Here is a 13,212-nt window from a genome sequence, read left to right on the forward strand (position 1 = left end):
ATTCTTGGCTTATATATCTTCTTTTTGTCTGTTCTTCTCCGATCTAAAGTCTCATTCAACTTTCATTGTTGGCGAGATTTCGTTTTCAATATAATTTATATGGGATTAACATGTTTAGCTAGCTAGAAAGCTATACCGATAAGTCATAAGAGGTCAGAGGGGGCGATGACTGCTCTGTCTCTCTCTCTCTCTCTCTCTCTTTCTTTCTCTCTCTCTCTCTGCATTATCTACTCTACATTAAAAAAAATCTTTCTCTCTCTCTCTCTCTCTCTCTCTCTCTCTCTCTCTCTCTCTCTCTCTCTCTCTCTCTCTCTCTCTGACTATTTTCATGGCTTGTTGAATTTCGCTATTCTATGCTAACAAATTTGTTTCGATTCGATTTAGCAAGAGGGGCCTTAATAAGTTTCCAGACATTTTTCGCAAGGGCAGTTATATTGATTGTACACACATAAACTCTATTTCACGTTCGAAGTAATCTCCTCCGGCTGCAATGCACTTGTTGTATCCTTCCAAAAACTTCTGGAAGGCCCTCTTGAAGTCTTCTTGTGTAAGCGTGTCAATAACCCTCGTCACAGCCCCTTTCATCTCCTCAATTGTCTAATAATGATAGCAATAACGACAGCCTCTAAGGAAAAACCAAAAGTCACAGGCAGCAAGGCCTGGACAATAGGGAGGGTGAGGAACTGTTTTGATGCCCAACAATAATTTTGGTTTACATGCAAAAGGTTGTTTGTTTTTCTCTTTGGATTTTCAAACACTCTCTTGAACTTAATTACGGAATAAACGTTACAGAGCACCAAATTTTTTTCTTTTTTTTTTCTTATCGTTTTTTCTTTTTTAAATATTGTGTTAGAAAAAAATTTGAATAAAAACACAAGCCTAATAAAAACTGTGTTATGTATTTTGATCTAGATGCAGAAGTGCAGAAGGTTGTCTGTTTTTTTTTGGGGGGGGTCAAACACTCTCTTGAACTTAGTAACGAAATAAAAGTTACAAAACACCAATTTTTTTTCTTTTCTTTCTTATCATTTTTTTAATGTGTTAAAAAAATCAATTAAAAAAAACTAATAAAACCTTGTTATTTTAATAGGTTTTTGGTCTACATGCAAAATGTTGTCAGTTTTTTTTTCTTGAACTTAGTTACGAAATAAAAGTTACAAAAACACCAATTTTTTTTTCTTTTCTTTCTTATCATTTTTTTAATATTGTGGTAGAAAAAATCAATTTAAAAAAAACTAATAAAACCTTGTTATTTAATAGGTTTTTGGTCTACATGCAGAAGATTGTCTGTTTATTGGGGGATTTTTGGGTTTGTTTTTTTTAATGATGTAGGGTGGGTTTTTTTTTAATGATGTAGGGTGGGTTTTTTTAATGATGTAGGGTGGTTTTTTTAATGATGTAGGGTGGTTTTTTTAATGATGTAGGGTGGGTTTTTTTTAATGATGTAGGGTGGGGTTTTTTTTAATGATGTAGGGTGGGTTTTTTTTAATGATGTAGGGTGGGTTTTTTTTAATGATGTAGGGTGGGTTTTTTTAATGATGTAGGGTGGTTTTTTAATGATGTAGGGTGGGTTTTTTTTAATGATGTAGGGTGGGGTTTTTTTTAATGATGTAGGGTGGGTTTTTTTTAATGATGTAGGGTGGGTTTTTTTTTAATGATGTAGGGTGGGTTTTTTTAATGATGTAGGGTGGGGTTTTTTTATGATGTAGGGTGGGTTTTTTTTAATGATGTAGGGTGGGTTTTTTTTAATGATGTAGGGTGGGTTTTTTTAATGATGTAGGGTGGGGGTTTTTTAATGATGTAGGGTGGGGTTTTTTTTAATGATGTAGGGTGGGGTTTTTTTAATGATGTAGGGTGGGGTTTTTTTTAATGATGTAGGGTGGGTTTTTTTTAATGATGTAGGGTGGGGTTTCAAACACTCTCTTGGGTTTACTTAGAGTACACTTTTTGTGATTCTAAGGCGGTGCGGAACTCGTTCTAAGGCGGTACGGAACTCGTTCTAAGGCGGTACGGAACTCGTTCTAAGGCGGTACGGAACTCTTTAAGGGACACAGATGATATCAAAACCCTGATTTAGCAAAAGAAACATTGATTGAAGAAAACCAAAAACAAAACAAAATAAAATAAAAGTCACGGGGGGAAGGGGATTGGCAAATAGTCTCATCTTCTCTGATCGCCATATGGATACACTTCACGCAAATCTTCCGCATCTTCAGTTCATCGCGAATAATTGTGTGTACAGTTCCCACACTGACATCAAACTGTGCATCAAATTGTGGTCGAATCCTGTCGCCATTTGTTATATCCTTACCTTAAATAAGAATACAGCCAGAAACACGAGGTTATGGGTGAAAGACAATGGGGTTTATTTACAAGGGAATACATGTGACATAAGATTTACTCGATATCTTTCCTTATTCTCTTCCTGTCTTTTTTTCTTCTCTCTCAGTCACGTGAGAGGGTATAGTTCATTTCATCTATGAAGGGATGTTAGGTCATTCCATTACACCAGTAACTAACAATTTAATAAACGTAAGGGTAGTGTAAACATTGAATTCAATTTGAAAATCGTATATAAAATATATAGAATAAAATACAAATATAAAAAAGATATTGCACTTATTTTATACGTATTTTATATACAAGGTGCGTTCATTAAGTTTCCAGACTTTTTCGTGTATGCATTTGATTGATAGTACACACATGAAACTCTAGTCCCCTTCGAAGTAATCTCCTTTGGCTGTAATGCACTTGTACCATTCCAACAACTTCTGGAAGGCCCCATTGAAGTCCTCTTAAATGCGTTTGCAATGACACCAATGACAGCCTCTCTCATCTCTTCAATTGTCTCATAACGGCAATCTCTAAGGTTTTCCTTGAGATTAGGGAATAACCAAAAGTGACTGGGGGCAAGGCCTGGACTATAGGTAAGATGAAGAACTGTCTGATGTCCATTTTGGTGAAATATTCTGTGACAAGGATGGAGTTGTGGACTTCACCCTTGGAACAAACTTTGCGCAAATCTGTCACATCTTCAATTCGCCGCTAATAATTGTGTGTACAGTTCCCACACTGACATCAAACTGTGCACTTATTGTCTCTAGAGACATACAATATCCCTTATCCATAAAATTCTTTATTTGACCTATCAACTCTGATGTTTTGACTTCTTTACTCCTCCCAAACCTCTCATCATCCCTCACAGACTTCGTGCCTTCCTTGAATCTCTTATGCCACTCGAAAACTGATGCTTGATTGATACAAGATGGTCCAAAATCAGTCTGAAGCATTCCATACGTTTTAGTGGCATTTTTTTTTCCAAATTTAAAACAGAATTTTATTGCATATTGTTCTTATAAAGTGTCATCAGGTCCAGATTGCATTTTTGAAATTCACCATCTGTGACAATCAGGCTTTAGTGCTGTGTATTCCAATTCCTGCTGTAGCTGTTAATTTAAACCGGAACTAATAAAACCTGGTCAGTCATCCCATAAGATGTATAGAAATAACATATTGAATTTTCAAGAGTCTACGACGAATTCAAATGCCAGTACAAAAAAAGTCTGAAAATTTATTGAAAGCATCTTGTATATAAAGTTTTATTTATTTTTTTTTTTTTTTATTACATTTTCACCCCATACAAGGCACGTTGCCACTTTTGTGTACGGGGCTACTATCATGGGCAGCAACTACTGGGGCACTATGTTGGGATTTGGGCAGCAAGATGTCGGTTCACGTTACACTTGAACTTCTGCATGTCAGTACAGTTAGGGAAGCAGGGACCTGGAATGGAATTCCAGAGTCTAGCGGTTCTGGGGAAGAAACTACTGGAGTAAAAAGATCTTTTACATCTAGGGATCTCTACGGTGTGGGGGTGGGATTTAGCTGCCTGTCGGGTTTGTCGAGGGTGTCTACGTCGAGGGGGCACAAGTGTCTGCAGTTCGTCAGAGCATTTACCACTAAAATACTTGTAGAACAGGCAGAGGGATGCAACGTTTCGTCGATGGGACAGAGGCTGAAACTTAGATGCCAGTTCAGGGCCTATCAGATTGGCGACTCTCTTTTGAACCTTGTCTAGGAGCGAGAGACTAGCAGCAGATGCACCAGCCCAAATGTGACAACAATACTCCATACATGGGCGAATGGTGGCCTTATAGACGTACAGGATATTTTCAGGTGTCAGTAGTTTTCTAGCACGCTAGAGAGAGCCTACCTTTTTCGCAGCGGCTCTGGCAATGTTTTGGCAAAGTTATGGAAACTAGAATAACGTTTCTAGTATCTGTCCGGAATTCATCACGACTCATATTGGGAGAAGGGGATTAATCGCGTGGGGAGACAGAGCGAAGGGTGTAGATTTGCAAGGTGTCTGCGACTCGTTGATAAGACTAAGCCGATAAATTCGACGGATTACCTATCGATCTATCATTTTGTGTCGATGCTTTAAAGCGAAAATCTTGACCGGCCCTTAGGTGGGGGGGGGGGTTAACCTCGGAATGAGTTGTGATATTTCGAGACTTTATGGGATTTTGATGGCCGAATAAAAATGATGAGTCGATTAATGCCCAAACATGACACACACACACGCACGCACACACACACGCACGCACACACACACACACACACACACACACACACACACACACATATATATATATATATATATATATATATATATATATATATGTATATACATATTTTTCCTATGAAGTGATCAAGCTGGTATAATGATAATTTATGGCTATTATATATATATATATATATATATATATATATATATATATATATATATATATATAACTACTTCGTTTAGTCACATAAATTAATATACGAAAGTATAAATTTATGCGTAAACTTTAAGTATGTACTTCAACAGTGCTCAATACGTATGTAGAGCTAGGTAGTAAGTTTTAAAATATATATGGCGATCAAGTTACACAGAATAATCCGCGTTTCATCCACGCTAGAATTCCTCAGGCTTGAGGAAGTTATAAAATATAAATGGCGATTAAGGTACACAGAATATTCCGCGTTTCATCCATACCAGAATTCCTCAGGCTTGATGAATCCTATATATATATATATATATATATATATATATATATATATATATATATATATATATATATATATATATACAGGGTGAACAGAAAGTCCTTAGACCATTTTTAGTTTTAAAATTAAATATTGTTAAAATCACTTTTTCTCTTTCCGAATAAAGTAAGTATTTAGTCTAACTATTGATCTAATTATTTTCAACAAAATATTAAAATAATTTTGTTTAAACTTTCAGACAAATGAGCAAACGAGAGGCCATAATTCAGCCTCATTCCGCTGGAAGGACAAACTCAGAGATTATTAAGCTCTTGAAAGTGGCTAAATCCACCGTGTACCATGTTGTGAACAGATTTAAGGAGCTTGGTACATCTGAAGACCGTCCTAGGAGTGGAAAACCTCGCACTGCTCGAACAAAGAAGGTGATTAAAGCTGTCCGAGAGAGGGTAAGGAGAAACCCGAAGGGATCTGCAAGACAAATGGCTAAAGACATGAATGTGAGCGTGACCTCGATGAGAACCATCGTAAAAAACGATCTCCAGTTGTCCCCCTACAAGATGAGAACGAAACAATACCTCACACCTGCCCAAAAGCACAAGAGACTTGAAAGAGCAAAGCTTCTTCTTGGAGAACTGAAGGCTGGCACGGCAGAGCGAGAGATCGTTTTTTCTGATGAAAAAACTCTTCACAATTGAAGCGACTGTTAACAATCAGAACGACAGAGTTTACGCAAAATCTTCAGCAGACATTGATGACTCCGTGAGAATGGTTTTCCGCCGACAAAAGCCGTCTTTTCCCATGGTGTGGGCTGCAGTCTCCAAATCTTGGAAGTCGCCTCTGATTTTCGTGGAGCAGGGGGGGGGTTAAGATCAACACAGATCGCTACATTAACGATATTTTGGTTCCAGAATTTGAAGAGATGAAGAAACACTTCAAAGATCAGCCTTTCACCTTACAACAAGATGGACCACCATCCCACACCTCCAGAAAAACTCAGGACTGGTGCCAACGTCATTTTCCAAGATTCTGGAGTAAGGAGATGTGGCCTCCTGCATCGCCTGATTTGAATCCCATGGATTTTTCGGTGTGGTCTTTGTTGGAGGCAAATGTCTGTTCTATTGCTCATCCAAGTGTTGATGCTTTGAAGACATCTCTTCTGAGTGAATGGGCTAAAATACCTCAGGAAACGCTGCGTGCCTTGGTTGGTAACTTCAGACAGAGAATTTAATGTCTAATCGAAATGAACGGACATCACATTGAAAATAAATAATTTTAATTTATTCTTGGTTTCCTAACTTATAATTTTCATTCATGTTTAATTTATATTTTTGTAATTTTCAATTAATAAAGCACTTTTAAATTGGTCCAAGGACTTTCTGTTCACCCTGTATATATATATATATATATATATATATATATATATATATATATATATATATATATATATAGTAATTTATAAAATATATATGGCAATTAAGCTACACTGAATATTGCGCGTTTCAGAAGAGTCACAGAATGGTTGAAACGCGGAATATTCAGTGTAGCTTAATCGCCATATATATTTTATAAATTACTAACTAGCTCTACCTACGTATTGAGCACTTTTGAAGTAAATACATAAAGTTTACGCATAAATCTATACTTTCGTATATTAATTTTATATATATATATATATATATATATATATATATATATATATATATATATATATTAGTGATGTGAGGATTGCAATATTTTTCCCAATTCCGATACAATTACCGATTCCGATTCCTATTCTTAATAAATCTCTAATTATTTTACCATAGAGTTGTTATTCCCTCCGATTTTCGTAAAAAAAAAAAAACACCTGTGAAATATGCAGATATTTGCCGAAGCGTCAAAATACACCCGTGGAAGATGCTCTATCGATTTTAGCTTTACTGTTATTTTAAAATCAATAAATATTTATTATTTTATCGATATTACCAGCAATGGGAAATTTTGCTTTAAACAAAATCAAATAAAAAATAAAATACAATCGTTTTGGCATCGGAAAATAGGCATAAATGTTTCTTTTTTTTTTTCTCCTTTTTTTACACAGTGATCACCACTTATCAAGGCCCGGAAGCCACCCAGTGATAAGGGTTATTGCAAGTACATTACGTTAGTGTGGAGATTTGATGAAGTGTTTACTTAAGGGGGCGGTTCATTAGGAATTTGTTAACATTAGACTTGAAGACATCCAAGTTGTAGTCCGGAGGGAAGCAGGCAGACGGAACAGAGTTCCACAGGCGTGCAGTTCTAAGAAAGAAGCTTTGTTCATGGAATCCGCGTTTTGATTTAGGCACAGATATAGAGTGGGGGAAATTTTTCACAGTGGATTCAGCTAGACGGGTGTTTCTCGTGAAAGATTGGCGAGGGGGGACCAGGGATTGGAGTTCAGACGAGCACCTGCCATGAAAATAACAATAAAACAAGGATAGGCTCGCAACGTCTCTTCTGTGGGAGAGGGGTTGCAGGGTAGAGAAAAGGACATCCCCCACTAAACCACGAAGTCTATTTTGTACTCTGTCAAGGCATGATAGGCTGTTTTTGGCAGCTCCTGCCCAGATATGGCAACAGTATTCCATCCTTGGACATACTTGGCTTTTATATAGATAGATACCGATTCCGATACCGATTTCGATACCGATTAATCATCCCAACACACACACACACACACATACATACATACATATATATATATATATATATTTATATATATATAAATATATTTATATATATATATACTGAAGAGCTAAAACCAAAAAAAAATTTTTTTTTTACATGGGGATCACCACTTATTAAGGCCCGAAGGCCACTCAGGGATAAGGGTTATTGCGTGTACAGTAATCAATGGGATAGTATTGTAGTAATCATTAGTATTGGGGATTTGATAACGTGTCTTAATTAAGGGGGCGGTTTGTCAGGAATTTGTTTATGTTGGATTTGAAGGCATCCAAGTTGTAGTCAGGTGGGAAACAGGCGAACGGAAGAGAGTTCCGTCTGCTCTGCCCCACGTTAACAATTTCCTAATGAACCGCCCCCTTAAGTAAACACTTTCAAATCTCCACACTAACGTACTGTACTTGCAATAACCCTTATCCCTGAGTGGCTTCCGGGCCTTGATAAATGGTGACCACCGTGTAAAAAAAAAAGAAAAAAAAAGAGTTCCACAATCGTGCACTTCTGAGAAAGAAGCTCTGCTGATGGAATCTACGTTTGGATTTAGGCACAGATAAAGAGTGGGGAAAATTATTGACAGTAGTTTCAACCAGACGGGTGTTTCTCGTGAAAGATTGCCGGGGGGGGGGCGAGAGATTGGAGCTCAGACGAGCAATTGCCATGGAAATAACGATAAAACAAAGACAGGCTCGCAACGTCTCTTCTGTGAGAGAGAGAGAGAGAGAGAGAGAGGGAAAGAGAGAGAGAGAGACTGCAGGGGAGAGAAAAGGGCATCCCCCACTAAACCACAAAGTCTATTTTGTACTCTGTCAAGGCAGAATAGGCTTTTTTTAGCAACTCCTGCCCAGATGTGGCAGCAGTACTCCATCTTTGGATGTACTTGGCTTTTATACAGATAGAGAATTAACAAACAAGTATGTTAACACTAAATATTGTTATGTACATGAATAGAATTATATACTATTTTCAAAGGATGAACCATTCTAAGGTATATATATATATATATATATATATATATATATATATATACTTATATTTGTTGAAATTCTCTTAATAGCATCCTATTATAACATTATACATAATCTAAACCAAACTTTGTAATTTAATTCTATCGTTTACTCGAAACACAACTATGTAATTTTATTATTAACCAATATTACTTAACTTATCTACATCATTAATATTAACTACTTTTCCTTGTATTTTAATATTTTCCAGATACATCTGCACTACTTAAATGTTAGGTTTACTTATGGTGTCTTTTATTTGAAAAAAAAACACCCAATATTTTGCTGATGAGGAGACTTTGTTTTCATAAAAAAACTATATGCTAAAATTATTGTCCTTGAATCAGTGTCCTTCACAATGACAAAAACATCGTTTCCGAAACGATCGTACAATTTATTGGTTTTGTTGTGCTCCTTCTTATGAAACGGATTTTTAATTTTTAATTTTGATTTTGAATTATAAATTGTGAATCACCTTACAAACACCTTATATATGTATGTATATAACTCTTCATTTACTCAGATAAAATTTATATACGAAAGTAAAAAAAAAACTAAATAAAAAAACACCGTATAAAAACAACACTAGCGAATAAATACTGGGAACTCAAAGAAAGCGGACATTCGCCCGTAGTCGAATGGAAAATAAATAGACAAGCTACCACATGTAGATATTTAGACGACCCATGTAAATTATGCCTTCATGAAAAGTTTGCTATACTGTAATTTAAAGAACCCCAAAATCTATTAAACTGTAGACGAGAAATAGCAAACAACTGTGTTCACAAAATAAAACTTCCTCTAGGATAGCGATACAAAATAGTTTTAAAACTAACAAAAACAATAGAAAACAAACAAATAAATAAATTAAATAAACATGAATATACATAAACGATCACACATATATGTATATATATATGTGTGTGTGTGTGTGTGCATGTATGTGTGTACACATATGTATATTTTTATATAGCCTCCGCTAATCGAGCCAGAGATGTCTCGTGTCGCGGGGTTCGAATCGTTCGACTGGTAGTAATCGTGACACCCTGCACTGAAGAATCCCGAAAGGATGAAACACTAGTGTCTGTAGGTATTTAATTATTATAGTAAAAAAATAATTATGACAGTCCCTTTAAGAAATTCGTTTCTTATCGTTGAGCACTTTCAGTTGAATTAAAAGTCGGTCAATTTAGCTCTTATGCGTAGATCATCGTATAACGATTTGATCACTGTCTGTCTGACGTAATGAACATTTAAATTAAAATGTTTAAAATTCAACACTATTTCACACGGTTAATAGTAGCCGAATGGATACGGCCTCCGCTAATCGAGCCAGAGATGTCTCGTATCGCGGGGTTCGAATCGTTCGACTGGTAGTAATCGTGACACCCTGCACTGAAGAATCCCGAAAGGATGAAACACCAGTGTCTGTAGGTATTTAATTATTATAGTAAAAAAATAATTATGACAGTCCCTTTAAGAAATTCGTTTCTTATCGTTGAGCACTTTCAGTTGAATTAAAAGTCGGTCAATTTAGCTCTTATGCGTAGATCATCGTATAACGATTTGATCACTGTCTGTCTGACGTAATGAACATTTAAATTAAAATGTTTAAAATTCAACGCTATTTTCACACGGTTAATGGTAGCCGAATGGATACGGCCTCCGCTAATCGAGCCAGAGATGTCTCGTGTCGCGGGGTTCGAATCGTTCGACTGGTAGTAATCGTGACACCCTGCACTGAAGAATCCCGAAAGGATGAAACACCAGTGTCTGTAGGTATTTAATTATTATAGTAAAAAAATAATTATATATATATATATATATATATATATATATATATATATATATATTTGAGGTTGCTATTTTCCAAAGATAGGGTAACTAGTGAAATATCACGAGGTTCATACAAAGGTGCTCAATACAAAAGTAGAGCAAGTTATATTTGTCTTTACAGGAGGAGTAGTTTGTAGCTACACAGTCATGAGCATGTTTCGGTCCACTAGTATTTACTAACTAGAGACCTCATCAGGCAACAACCCTTATTTTCGAAAACGGAATCCTAAATGAAGAGCGAAAATCTATTCTCAGCAAAAGGCTTTATATATATATATATATATATATATATATATATATATATATAATATCATGATTGTGAAGATTCAGTTTCGGGGAGAACAGGGTTGAATTGGGTGCGAATTTGTTAGTTTAATCGTCCACATACAGTACTGTTTCGCTGTATCACAGCTGATCAGTGCGGCTATGTTTACGTTATTCCATTTAAAGATCTGAGAGACTTCACGTTCGGTTGAGAAGGCCTTCTCTCTGTAAATAGAGGGAATGCCTCTTGGGGTTGAGTGTCATTAGTCTCTAGGATCTTCGAGTAATATAACGTTGCTTTATTTTAATTGCTTTTCTCGATTTTTTTTTATTTTTCTCTCTCTCTCTCCTGCACGTAACGCAACGTGATTTTATTTTAACATGTATATATTTTCATATTTTCGATTCCCCACTTTTTTTATATATAAAAAAAAGTTCCTCGATTGAGTTTTGAGAAAGCGAGGGCGAAACCGGTCAGCTGACCCCCCCCCCTCTTTCTCCCTCTTCTCTTTGTCATCTCTTTTACTTTATTTTAAAATGTTTTTAATCATGAATTATAAAAGTCTACTCTTTATGATTCGATATTTAATACTCCACAAAGAAGCATGACACGTATATTAATGAATTCACAAATGAATGTATATACATATATAAACGCGCAGGGGTATGCGCACGCGCGCACAGGAACACGCCTCATGTGAAAATAAGAAATCACAGGTTTAAACCAATATATACACATGCACACACGCAACACACAACTCCCGCCCTATCACACACACACACACGCACACACACACACACACACATGTGAAAGAAGAAATCACAGATCTTGACCCACACACACGCACACAACACAGAACTGTCGCCTTAACACACCAGCACACATTGACACACACATACACACACACACATCAAAAAAAGAAAGAAACTCATAAAACCCCATAAAAATAGTCACTAAATAGACTCAAAGCCCCGTCACTCACTAAATAGACTTAACTCTAACCCATAGAACTCCTGGCCTATCGCACCGCATACCGGTGACAAAAAATCTCAGATTGGCATTTCTCTGACAAACACGATCAGTGGAGGCAGAGATAAAATGTTTTCCAAAAAAGAAATTCCAAACTTTTAACTAAAAAAATCTTAATATAAAAATATCTGAAGAGAGCTAGACAAGGCTTGAAACGCGTTATAAAAATATTTTAAAATAGTAAAAAGAATGATTAAAGTCTGAAAAACCTACAATTGTTGATCGCTACACTCTTTTAAATATACATTGTTCTCTCGTTGGAACTACACAACCATCACTTTATAAATATAAATAAATAAATATATATATATATATATATATAGATAGATAGATAGATAGATAGAGAGAGAGAGAGAGAGAGAGAGAGATACAGGGTCTCCGTAAAGTTACTATACAGTCTTATTGTTTTATTGTATTATATTTGTATTAATAGATAATATTTATTTTTTTTTTACAGGTTTATTTAATCAAGCATGTCACGCAAGCTAACTTTGGAAGAGCGCAAATTTATTTTGAATGTATTGGAACTGAAGGCCTCCAATTTGAATATTTGTCATAGAAATTGTTTGCCTTGATTGTTACAGTCTTTTCGGATGTAACACGTGTATTTTCTGAGATTTTTATAAACATAAACGTGTTATTTCTTTTTTATTTCTTTTGCTACAAATAAATATTTTAATACAATATCTTACTGTACTGTTAATATATTACAGGGTGTCTGTATAGTAACTTTACGGACACCCTGTATATACTTATTTTAAAAATAAGTGCGTGTAAACCAAAAATATATTTATACCCACCAATCACATACAGATAGGCTAATGCAATTTTTTACTTTATTTTAGGATTTATGCGTAGAATTATTCAGTACGTATATAGATTAATACAAATTTAAAAGTTTGAGAACGCGACGATAGGTAAGATAGGTATGTTGGCATCAAGAGTTACCTATGGGGAGATCGATCGTAGAGTGGGCTGTGAGCAGCCAGCACATTCAATTGACACATCGACGTGACACAAATTAAATTATGTTCGATTTTAATGCTAGCGCATAAAGAACGTTTCTCTGGAGATTTTTGATGCACAACGTGAAATAACATTCACAAGACATGTTATATATATATATATATATATATATATATATATATATATATATAACATGTCTTGTAAATGTAATATATATATATATATATAAAAGTGAACGTGTCTGTCTGTCTGTCCGTGTGTCTGTGTGTCTGTCTGTCTGTGTACATTTCCCTACGCAATAACTCTGTCAATTTTTAGTCTATAGACTCGAAATTTGAAATACCGGGTACTGAG

Source organism: Euprymna scolopes, chromosome 44, assembly GCF_053919585.1.
Source record: "Euprymna scolopes isolate OS-2025 chromosome 44, ASM5391958v1, whole genome shotgun sequence".
NCBI lineage: Eukaryota > Metazoa > Mollusca > Cephalopoda > Sepiida > Sepiolidae > Euprymna > Euprymna scolopes.